Below are 11,314 nucleotides of genomic sequence, written 5' to 3' on the forward strand. Positions count from 1 at the left end.
CTGAGGGACGTGACGTTTCAAATTTCCAGCCAATAAACAGACTCCATTACCAGCTGTGAGGCGGAGTGTTCCGTTTGTTTCTGTGGAAGTACATTTCGCATCCGTCGTTCCGAAATTGAGCGTCATGACATCTCTAACATTTCCGGCTCGACTAAGCAATACTAAGCGCCCAATGCCGAGGCGCACGTCAATAGTTGGGCTGACGCGATTCCCACCCGGGTACCTCTCAGTTACAACTTCACATGGGCAGCACACTAACCACTGAGCCACGCGTGCTGGTGACGCGATGCCGCGTGGTTCAATCCAAAGTACGTCAGCCCAGTCGTCGGAACCATTCGAAGGTGACCAAGACGACGACCCATCGCTTACCTGAGATCTGGAAAGTGTAACGCCGTATATTCATTGGCGCTTGCAGTGTGCTGCGTGTTACTGCGCGGAAAACGTAGTGCGCGTGTGATAGCTAAATTGAACGCATTTCTTTTCCAGTTTGAAGTTTTGACGGAAATTGACTAGATGAATGTTAATGATATTTCATTGAACCCTAAACGGTTCAATGGAATATCATTAACATTCATCTAGTCAATTTCCGTAAGTGAAGTAAAATCATTCGAGGAACCCTTGATCATAAGTTCAGTTCGATTTCCGAAAGAACACATCGACTGAGCTGGCTGTCTCAGTACAGAAAGGAACCGTACTAAGAAAACATTGAAAAGAAACTCATTACTCTGGAAATTTTTATTGATTTCAGCAAAGCTTTTGATTCCTTTTCACATAGGATACTATTACTAAAACTGTCGCGTTGTGGAATCCGGGGCCCGATACTTTCGCTGTTCTCGTCATATTTAGATAATAGGTATCAGAATGTTGTCATTAATGGCTACTCTTCTGCACTGCAGCGCAAGGTAGCTGACTTGGTCTTTTGCTCTTTAGTGTTTACATGAATGATATAGTGTGATCACCAAGAACGCTCAAGTTTATCATATATGCCGACCATGCGAGCATCTTTTTTCACGGTTCAGACCCTGACGGAATAGTGACACATGCAAATAGGGTACTGGAACGGGTAAAGTATTTGGCTGATCCTAACTGTTTCAACATTATCGCCAGTAGAACTAAGGCGGTTTTCTTCAACGCAAAAACAAGTTCAGCCCTCAGTATATCTCGAAATAGATAACACAGTTGCCGACATAGTAGGAAATGCCAAAACTATCGGCGTAACTTTTTCTTCTACACTTTCTTGGTCATTAAATGTTAATGACGTGCATTCCAAGGCATCGCGAATCTTTGGTTTTCTGTATAGATATCGTAAGCATCTAACCAAACGAATTATGCTACTCTACAACTCATTAATGTACTCACATTTTAACTACTGCTTCTCGGTATGGGAACAACCAAAATGTCCAACCAAGATAAGTTGCTTGTGTTGCAAAAGAAATTCTTCCGAATTTTGGATTGTCTACCATATAACCACACCACAACTGGATTGTTTGAACGGTACTCGCTGATTATTATTCATAACCTGTACCGATATAAACTTTTGTGTTATTACTGTACAGCTCATAAAAAGTCCTTAGATAATATCTTATCGTTGTTTGACCTCAAGGAGCACAGTTATTCCTATAATCATCGCGCTAAGAGCTTTTGTCATATCCCCCGATGTAGAACCAGATATGGTGAACAGAGTGTTCATATAGAGGGTGTTCCATTTAAGATTGACCCCACCTTTAAAAAATAATGAATCATCGCAGAAGAATGAAACCAAGTGCATAGTGTTACCAGTGAACTGGAGCATTTAATAGTATTTTTGTCGCGCAATTAACTGATTAATTAATTAGGAGGATCACACCGGAGATGTCAACTGTGAAGTTGTGGGCGTTGACATGAGAAAGCGAACGCAGTGTGTTGCAACTCTCTAGCTCATACGAGTCTTTTTTTCCCGGGCCAGCAGAAAGGGCACGGAGTTCCGAAAGTCGTCGCGCGAAAAGAGCGCTTGATTGCAGCGCTTTCTCACGGCCGCTTGACGAACAAGCATTGATGCCGTCCGTTCCGCCGATGCTGTTATCTGTCACGGGTGTGGGGACACCAGCAAGATCACTGCGGCGCTTTATCTCTTGATTCTTTGTTTTATAGGCGTGAAGCGACACAAAACACGGGAAGCGGAAGATATCTGCTCACGGCTTACCTTGAACCACGAGCGCGAGATTATTAAATCAATAAGAAAGAAAGAAAAGCTGTGGGCTATGAAATTTATGAAGCCGCTCTGCGTTGTAGCACAAGTTATGTCTTTTCCAACGAAGGGACACAACGAAGTGCTACAACGCAGAGAGTGGGTGCAAATGAAAAGGTGTAAAAGACAAAAGATGTGAAAGACAAAAAATACAAGACAAAAGAAGTGCTACAACGCAGAAGTGGGTGCAAATGAAAAGGTGTAAAAGAGCAGCTTCATAAATTTCATAGCCCACACTCGAAGGGGCATGCAGGTTCACATGGAGTGTGAGAAAGGACCGCCTGCGAAGATATGCAGGCAAGTCCGAAATTAAGCACATGTGAGACAGATAGCGAATATCTTGCAGCATGTAGTTGAGACAACAAATGGTCAATAAATTGATATTTGAATGCTCCTTGCGCAATGTGTTAAGGCGAGAAAGTAATGCATCATCAACTTAATAATAAATCGATCAAAAACACACAACGTGTCTCTGAAAACCATAAAACGTGTGAATGGCGTTTCTTATTGCGCGCCGAGTGACGTAGCAACGCCGACTTCATCATGTCATCATGATTCGTTTATATAGCCGTGAACGATCCATGGCCGGAGTCCTCGTGTTCTGATTACATGCCGGTATATCCATGATGACTTGCTCTTGACGATCCTTACCAGCCGCATCTCGCTTTCTTTAGGGAGATCGTCGTCGTTTGTTTTACTGCTGCGCTCAGACGGTATGAGCGGATGATGCGCAGATGGCTGCTTCCGACGAAACATCAGACTTGCTGGAGTTTTTCCATTGCTGCATGACACGTCGTATGCTGCTTGTATAGAAATCGCCAAATCCGACAAGCTACTGTTCCTGAGGGTCTTCTTGACAGGGCTCTTTTAACCTCACCAACCGTTCTCTCGGCTTGTCCATTAGTGGCAGGGTGAGAAACAAGAAATTTAGGACGGGATGATGGCTTGCGATACTCTACCCCATTGCTGGTGGCGATGCGGGGAATGAAATAATGAGCCCGTTCACAATAAGGATCAAAGTCCTGTGGTGTCCAGAAAGGTGAAGAGAACCTTGAGGGCAGAGCGCAGGTGTGATGGATGTGGCCAGGGACCAAGCAATTTTGTGAGAGAGAGGGGCGGGAGTCTAGTCAGGTGTAACATGCTTTACACCATTTCTTTTGTGGAATTCTTGGATCTCCTCGGATACAAATGTCGTCCCATTATCCAAAACAGCCTTCCGAACACGGCTGCCGAATTGTGAGTTTTCATGTGCCCTATTTCCGCCCACTTACTGTAGGCATCAGCCACCAGTAACAGGTAATGATGAAAGTTCATATGAATCGTGTGACATGTTTATCTGGGCGTGTCCACTCTGGCCGTGGGGCTCTCGCAAGAGCCTTCTGTGCCGCACACCATGCTTCACATGACTTAACCATGGTTTCAATGTCTGTCGAAATCGAGGATTCTTGTTGTGTCGTCCTTCTTCCCTCCTCGTCTCGGGTTCCGCCTCTCTCATCATGCACCAGCTTGTCAGCGCCGTCTCACTTCTTTCTATACCACGGTACCCATCATGCACAAATTCAAGGGCTTGCTTCTATTTCCCTTCTGAAATGGCAACATTCAATCCTCGAAGTATGCGACCACAATGTAAAGAAAGTTCTGTCGCCAATGTCCGATATCTTCGTAGTGCATCCTCTAGCTCGTCCGGTGTCCCCACATTAATTGTTTCGTACACTTGAGGTAGTACTCGACCACAGTGCATTGCTGCAGATATGTCTTCTGCTGATGACGCCTTAGTGCTTCCGCATTAACATATCCTCAGGCGGGCACTATTCGTCATCTGCCGAAGACATGGGCAACCTGCTTAATACGTGAGAATTGCAGTTGAGCTTTTCCGGCCGGTAGCTTAAGTAGTAGCTGTAAGCTGCTAGCATCCTGGGCATATATGTTGCGGCACAGTATTTGTAGCTCCACCGATGCTCACCATGGGCTTGTGGTCAGTATATACTTAGACGTGACGTCCTGCGAGGTGCATGAGAATATGCGTAACCGCATGTACAATGGCGAGTCCTACTGCATCTGATTGAGCTTAATATCTCTCAGCTTGATCCAAACTCCTAGACGCAAAATTAACCGTCCATTCATTCCCTTCCTTGTCAAGTTGTTCTGGCACTGGCCCTACACCATACGTGGAGGCATCACAGAGAAATAACGGGCGTTGAGGACCATAGTGGGCTAGCATAGGAGCCCTGCAGATTTGCTGGTTGAGTTCCTCAAAAGCATTTTGGTGCTCTGTAATGCACCAGTTATTCAAAAAACGTTCGTAGAGCGCCTTCATCCCAAGGAACGACTGCAGAGTTTCCTTGGACGTTCTGGCGCATTCTGAAGCGCATGTAGTTTAGCTTCTGTTTGCTGAATGCTTAAGGCAATTATTTTGTTCTCCAAATCTACATTTCGACATCTTCTGTCTCGGCCTTGACTTTTCTAGTCTGTCAAGTAACAACTTAAGGCGGTGATGCGGCTGCACTGGGCCTGCTCTGCTGACCATTATGTCGTCCAAGTAGATTGCTATGCCACCAATGCCAGCCAAAAGCTTGTCCATGTCCATGACGAAAACCCGAGACTGGGAAAAAGACGAAAACAGACGACACAACACGAAGTCTCAACTTTGTGTTGTGTCGTCTGTTTTCGTCTTTTTCCCAGTCTCGGGTTTTCGTCATGGATGTTAGCCACCAGCTCGCTTGCTTTTTAACCATTTTATCTGTATCTTGTCCATGTGTTTCTAGAATATTGCTGGAACAGCAGACATTCCGAAAGGTAGGCGCTTGCCTTGGTACAGTTCCTTAATTGTACTGATGGTCAATCGTTCAGCCGAGGATTTCGTCACTCGTAATTGCTGGTAGGCTTAACCCACGTCTAGGGTTTAGAATAGCGTGGCTCCTTGCAGCTAAACTAAGACTTCACTTGCAGTCGGCAACAGGTACGCAGCCTTCATCGATGTGGCGTTAACTGTGCTGCAATAATCACCACACAGTCGTATGCTGTTGTCCTTCTTTCGTACACACATTAGAGGAGTCGTCCACTCTGCATGCTGCACAAGCTCTAGATTCCACGTTGTTCCAAGCATTTAACCTCCGCACGTACCGCATCCTGAAGTTGAATGGGCACCGGCCATGCCCTGAAAATTTTGATGTTGCATCTGTTTGAAGCTTGACGTCAACAACATTGCCGCTGTTTCCTTGGATGGCACTGCCAAACACCTCTAGTGGTCGGCTAAAATCTGTTCAAGGGAACCACTGTGGAAGCAATTGATTCTGCGTACTTCTATCTGCAGCGGGTGGAAAGAGTTCCTTCCTAGCAAAAGTATCCATGGACAGTTTGGTCATGTCCTTGTTGGACAGTACAGTGACATTGGTTGATTCCTAGATTTCTAGTCCTTCTCCAAGCCAAGTCCTGAGATAGTTTTCGTAGCTAGTGAAGGTATGTTGTCGTACTAAGTCTGATTGTACGTTTCTTCACTTATCAAATAATAAGATGTGCCTGAGTCTCATTCTGACTGAATTGACTTGCCATTCACTAATAACGTTGCGAGGAACTTGGAACTCGAGAATTTATGGAATACCTGGTAGAGGTCGTCCTGTCACTGTCCTCTACAAGAAAATTTGATGTCCTTGTCAGCTGCTTTGCCCTTGCGACGTGCTCATGCTATATGACCCAACATCTTAGAGCATATACACTGCGCAAGTCTTATGCTTGCAGTCCTTGGCAGAATGTGGAACGTCACAACGACGGTAACGAAATTTGCATCTCTCTCTCGTACCTGATGGACATTCAGTTTATGAACGTGCCCCTACGATACTCTGGCGTACTGTTGTTCATCAGTTGCACCTTCTGCTCGTAATGCAAAGTCCAGTACTTCACTGAACGTGGGCTCCTGCTCAACAAAGGCACAATGCTAGAGGTTGGCGTCCAGTATGCCGCAGACAAATATATCCCGCAGCATTGCATCCAGCGGCAACATTGTAGATGTAGACCCAGTCCGCACTGTCATGGTAGTACCTGCACGTCCTGTTGGGCGATGCTGTGTTATCAGGTGCTGCTGGAGTGGTTACAGAGCGAAAGATAGTCTGCCACCAGCTTCCTTAGTACTGTAACGTAGCTGTTGATCGACTCGTCAGGTCGCTGATCTAGCTTTTGGAATCGGCGTCCGTGGAGCACCTCGGAAGGTTGTGGACCACAGTGGTGGTTAAGTAGTGACTCGACAACCATTTCGTAGGTTGCGGCATGTAACTGTCGTGCAGCGAACAATGGTCGAATTGTTGCAAACGTTAACCCACATTTCGTGAGTAGTTGAGCTTGTTTCTTCACGGGACCTTCAATTCCGTTTGCTTCAAAGATGGAGGTCAGACATGCCGCCAATATAACCCAGTCTGAATTGTTCCACAGATCCGTCAACTGTTGCTATTTTGCTTCAGTCTCTACGCCTGTGCTACGCTTATCCTTGATGTTCTCGATATGGCACGATACCGGAGAAACCAAGTCGATTTACAACGATTTCTTAAATTACATCACTGCGCCACTCATGCGCCACCTCGCATTTCTTTCTCCATCGTCGTCTCGAAACGTACAAGAACATGTCATCCAAACTCACTTGCATAATACTCCTCCACTCCACTCCAACAAATGTGGTTACATGCAGGAAAGCTTCAGCCCATATTCTGTTTTACTCTGTTAGCACTTATTCAAAATATTTTGAATGATTCTTGTATTGATGCAATCGCAAACCGGAGACACGAAGCAGCAGCGCAACGTCACCAGCACTGCAAACGTTGACTATCCATTATATAATGTTCTCAGAACCAATATGCATAAATGTTCGAGGGCCTTCTACATTCTTTATCATCAACCACAGGCACCTACACAGATCTGTCTCTTGCCGTTCGCTCGTCATCCGTCCAGTAACACGCTCTGAACACAAGAGTAGCGGCCACAATGACATTCCATGGTGTTCTGCGGCCGCTATACGCCGGTGACGCCGCGTCAACTGGAGGCAGCGGCGACAGGGGCAGGTTTGGAAATACGCCACTGAGCATTCGAAATAGGTCTGTTCCCCCATAGACCACAATATGCGATGCAGCTTGGACCCCGTTTCAACAACCGTTCAAATTAGTTACCCACAACGTGTGAACCTATACAGTTTGAGCATCAGCGCAAATTTCGGAATTTCAGTATTGGGCTGACCACCTTGGTAGCTCAGACGCTAACGTGTTGACTGGCTGAGCCCAAGATCGGGTTCAAACCCGGCCGAGTGGGGCAGGAATGTGGGGGAGGGAACACTGCCTATAGCACCATGCGTCGGAGATTTTAAAGGAACCCCGGATGGTCGAAATTACCCGCAGCCCTACACTGCGTGACGCCCAACATGTCGCCACATTATAGGCCGCCAAGCCCTACATGTAGCGTAATTGGCCCATTGTTGTCCCTACTAGGTTGTGGTTATTACTTGCTCTGACTTGTATACTTACCCCAATACCACTCTTGAGAACTTTCATTGATGAGGACCTTTCTGAAAACGACACCATGGAGTCACCATGGAGTTTCGATGGAGTCATTTTAATGACCACTTTCGCACTGACGATCGGAACGATAGCAGCACACCAGCGGAATATATAAAACAGAACGATGGCTTTGGTGAAAACCAAGGAATTAGACACGTTGAGCAATGGGCAACTGTTTATGCTAAAAACACATTCTCTTGCATTCGTCGTGAAACGACTTGCAATGAATTTTCTTGTAAGGGGTCTGCGGCCTAGGAGAGACATCTTGCGTCGTGTGCTATTCCATCGACACCCACCTCGTTAATACGAAGACGATGTCGGACTCGTTGGTCCCAGGGTATTCAACAATTGAGCTATTAAGCGCCTCAACGCTTTTATGTGAGGCAATTGACTGAACGTGTCTACCAGGAATTTCCACGAGGTCCTTTTTCTCCTGTTCTTCATTCATCTGGAAATACAGAGGGTTAACGAAGTCATTTATGTGTCCCTATGTCATGAAATTCCGTGGTTTTCTATGATAGTATTTATCATCATCACTACCGCCTGTGTGGTCGCTGCGTGGTTTAGGCTCAAATTTTTGAATGCGATTGTCCTTCCACTGCTTTGGTTCCTTTCCTTAGGAACCCACAAGGCTACCCTCGAGAGAAGGTAGTCTTCTTTACCTAGCTATAGTATTGAAATCTGCTTCTGTTTTCCTGAACTGCTTCCAGCAGTGCGTCTGATTGTGAGAGTACAGAACATAACTTTACTAACCGCGTCCTAAGGACAAGCCATCGTCCTATATTTTGAACCTAAAAATCTACACTACATGGGTTTGAGAATGGACGATTGCAAGAAATCTCAGTGCTGAATGAAGCACGCGTTACGCCATGGGCGCTTATTGAACTGAGAAAGATAGAATTGCCGATTGTGGTTTCACTTTTGATGACTTTGACACATGTTAACATTGACGTTGTAAGGATACCCATATTATATCCACTCGGTGTATGCTGTCAAATGTAGCATCATGAACACTAATACACCATAACAGATACGGCAGTGGTCCTGCTTAAGCCAATAATGACCTACAAGACCCTGCTGTACAACAAGAAAACCGATAGCGTGTCGACGGAAGGCGAGAATGTACGAATGCAACGAATGTAGCCCATCAGCAACCTTTGTAAATGCGGCCCTTTAGTGTCTGCGAACGTAAGGATTGTCTGAAACTGGGTGGAAGGTTCTCTGTCGGAGCGAAGGATTGGTCGGAAACGAAAGTAGCCGAAAGTAGCCGAAAGTTCTGGCCTTATTTTTGCCCATTAATAGTGTGCTGAATTCGCGGAACACCGCGATATCAACGTCCCTTGCAAACATATTCCAATAATTTGTTGCTGCTATGAAATTGCCTTGCCCTCAACCTGGTTTCATGCGAGCACCTTGGCTCAGTATGTGCCGTCTGTATGAATAGGGCCACTGATGCTAATGCATGTCGGCAAGTCGAGTATAAGATCGTACCACATAAGTGTCGTAAACCTTCATCTTCAGCTTGATGTTATTTTCTGCAAAGGCTGCATTGATCTGGAACGTAAGAAGAGAGATAGACAGTGTCCGTTAATTGGTATATTATGAAGTGTTTTTGCCATACCCGTCGAAGTTTGTCATACGCGTCGAACTTGCGGTTCGTACATTACATAGCGGTAAAAACTGCAGAAAAGAATTACGTTCGTCCACGAATAAGTTCGAACAACATCGTATAGTGTGGCTAATGGAGAGTTCCAACGCATTGGGTGGGGTTTAAGCAGTGTTGTACAGCTTGGGAAAAAAGAGTGCACGGAACAGCACCGCGCCGCATGTCTACATATCAGTGACATCCAAACAGGAAACAATGGCGGACATACATACTGATACATGAATAGAATAGTCAGTCACCCGTTTTTGACTGAGAGCTATTGGGTTCGAATCCTACCGCCGACTGTTCTTACTGAGGTTTTCCCGGGGTTTTCCTTAAACATTCCCGACGAATGTTGACCCAGTTCCCCCTGAAGTCGGCCCAGGGCGCATACTAACTCCCCTGTCCCCAACTTCTTTATACTATCCCCTGTTCATCGGTCCACATCTGTACACCGCCCACAGCCACAGTTGCTTCGCGGCGCTAACAGGGAATTTTAAAAAAAGTCACCCGTTTAATATTCGACCTCTTCCTGGTATAATGCAGACGACCTCTGCGATGAAGACATGCGCCAGTGCCATGCATGCCAACTTTTGTCACAAGCTGTACGTGGCGGTACCGGACATGGACATATACCGTAATGGCTCTGTTTTCCGTTTGTGAGTAGAGATCTCGCAACGTTTCTAGCGAAGAAAGAATTTTCCGCTGCAAACATGGGTGGCTGCGGGCTCTCTCTCAGCAACCTTCTGTAAAGCACACAATTGAAAAACAGCAAGGAAGCTTCAAGGAAGCTTCAAGAAGCAAGGAAGCTGTATTCATTCATTCATTGTTGTTTTTGAATTGTTCTCTACTAGTTGACCTGACCTTTGCAGGTGTACTGATGTATACCCCATCTACTTTCTGTAACATGGAAAATGCAGGGCAGCCAGGTCTAACGCGATGGCAATCGTTCAACTTCACACAAAATGCGGGGACACCTTGAAATTGCGTGCAATGATTTGCAGATATGAGTTAAATGTAGGACCATACTAGAGAGAATAAAGCGCTGCGAGTTTGGCATTAAAGGGACCATAAAATGATTTTCGCGAAATCCGAGTACTCTGCAGTAAACCGTGATCCGTAACTATCGTGCACACGTCGACTTTTACCCGGCCCTGACTGTTGCCTTATTAAGTACAACGGAGGCGCAGGTACTAGGCAAAAAATAGCGTGCTGACGTCATCGCCATTCAATCCCATCAGCCAACTATGAACGACGAGGAGAACACACCCCGCGGGGCCTCGCGGGTACATAGTTTCGGTTTCGACAACAACGACGTTGTAATACCTGTTGCCGAACTGAATTGAAATATGGCGAAAGGCAAATTATGCAATGATCAAACAATATATTATGCGACACACACAACGTCTAGGAATCGTTCGGCATGTAGCAGCTCATAAAAGGTCACCGACAGAGACATTTTCTTATACAGAAGTTCAGGGAGGAAAACCTGCTCTTGTAACCATGCTGACAGTCAACGGCTATATCACATTTCTCGTAGGATTATGTCTCAACGGGTAGATATAATCAAATAAAACACATGTCATGGCGAAATATGCAAGCTTGCTTGCAAATTTGCTCGTTGCAGTTTGCTCGCAAAAGCTTGTCCGCCAATCAGCAACATGCGGTATGCATGATGTCACGGCCAGTTCGCCTCGCAGGGGGGCGTAGCAGCTATCGTTCGTCCGTGGTTGATGTAGAATATTTTTGCTATGTGAACCATTTTCACCTTCATATTTCACACAGTGAATGCTTTGTTACAGAGGAACTAACTAAAAATGATCATAGGCTTGTTGTTGGCAATATCCTTCATGGTTTTATAGTGGTAGCTGTTAACGGGAACGTGTCAGGAAGCCGATGTGGTTG

The 11,314-nt window shown here is 45.7% G+C and overlaps 1 long non-coding RNA gene across 1 annotated transcript; it reads right to left on the bottom strand.

Moving 5' to 3' along the window:
* Positions 1–265: 265 nt before the first annotated feature.
* On the bottom strand, positions 266–8,207 carry LOC135376525 (uncharacterized). Its single transcript, XR_010417727.1, has 3 exons — positions 8,061–8,207; positions 7,732–7,772; positions 266–376 (listed from the first exon to the last, which is right to left on the bottom strand). It is a non-coding gene; the product is annotated as an uncharacterized LOC135376525 (long non-coding RNA).
* Positions 8,208–11,314: the final 3,107 nt, after the last annotated feature.

The sequence above is a fragment of the Ornithodoros turicata genome, chromosome 1, assembly GCF_037126465.1.
Source record: "Ornithodoros turicata isolate Travis chromosome 1, ASM3712646v1, whole genome shotgun sequence".
In the NCBI taxonomy this organism is placed as follows: domain Eukaryota; kingdom Metazoa; phylum Arthropoda; class Arachnida; order Ixodida; family Argasidae; genus Ornithodoros; species Ornithodoros turicata.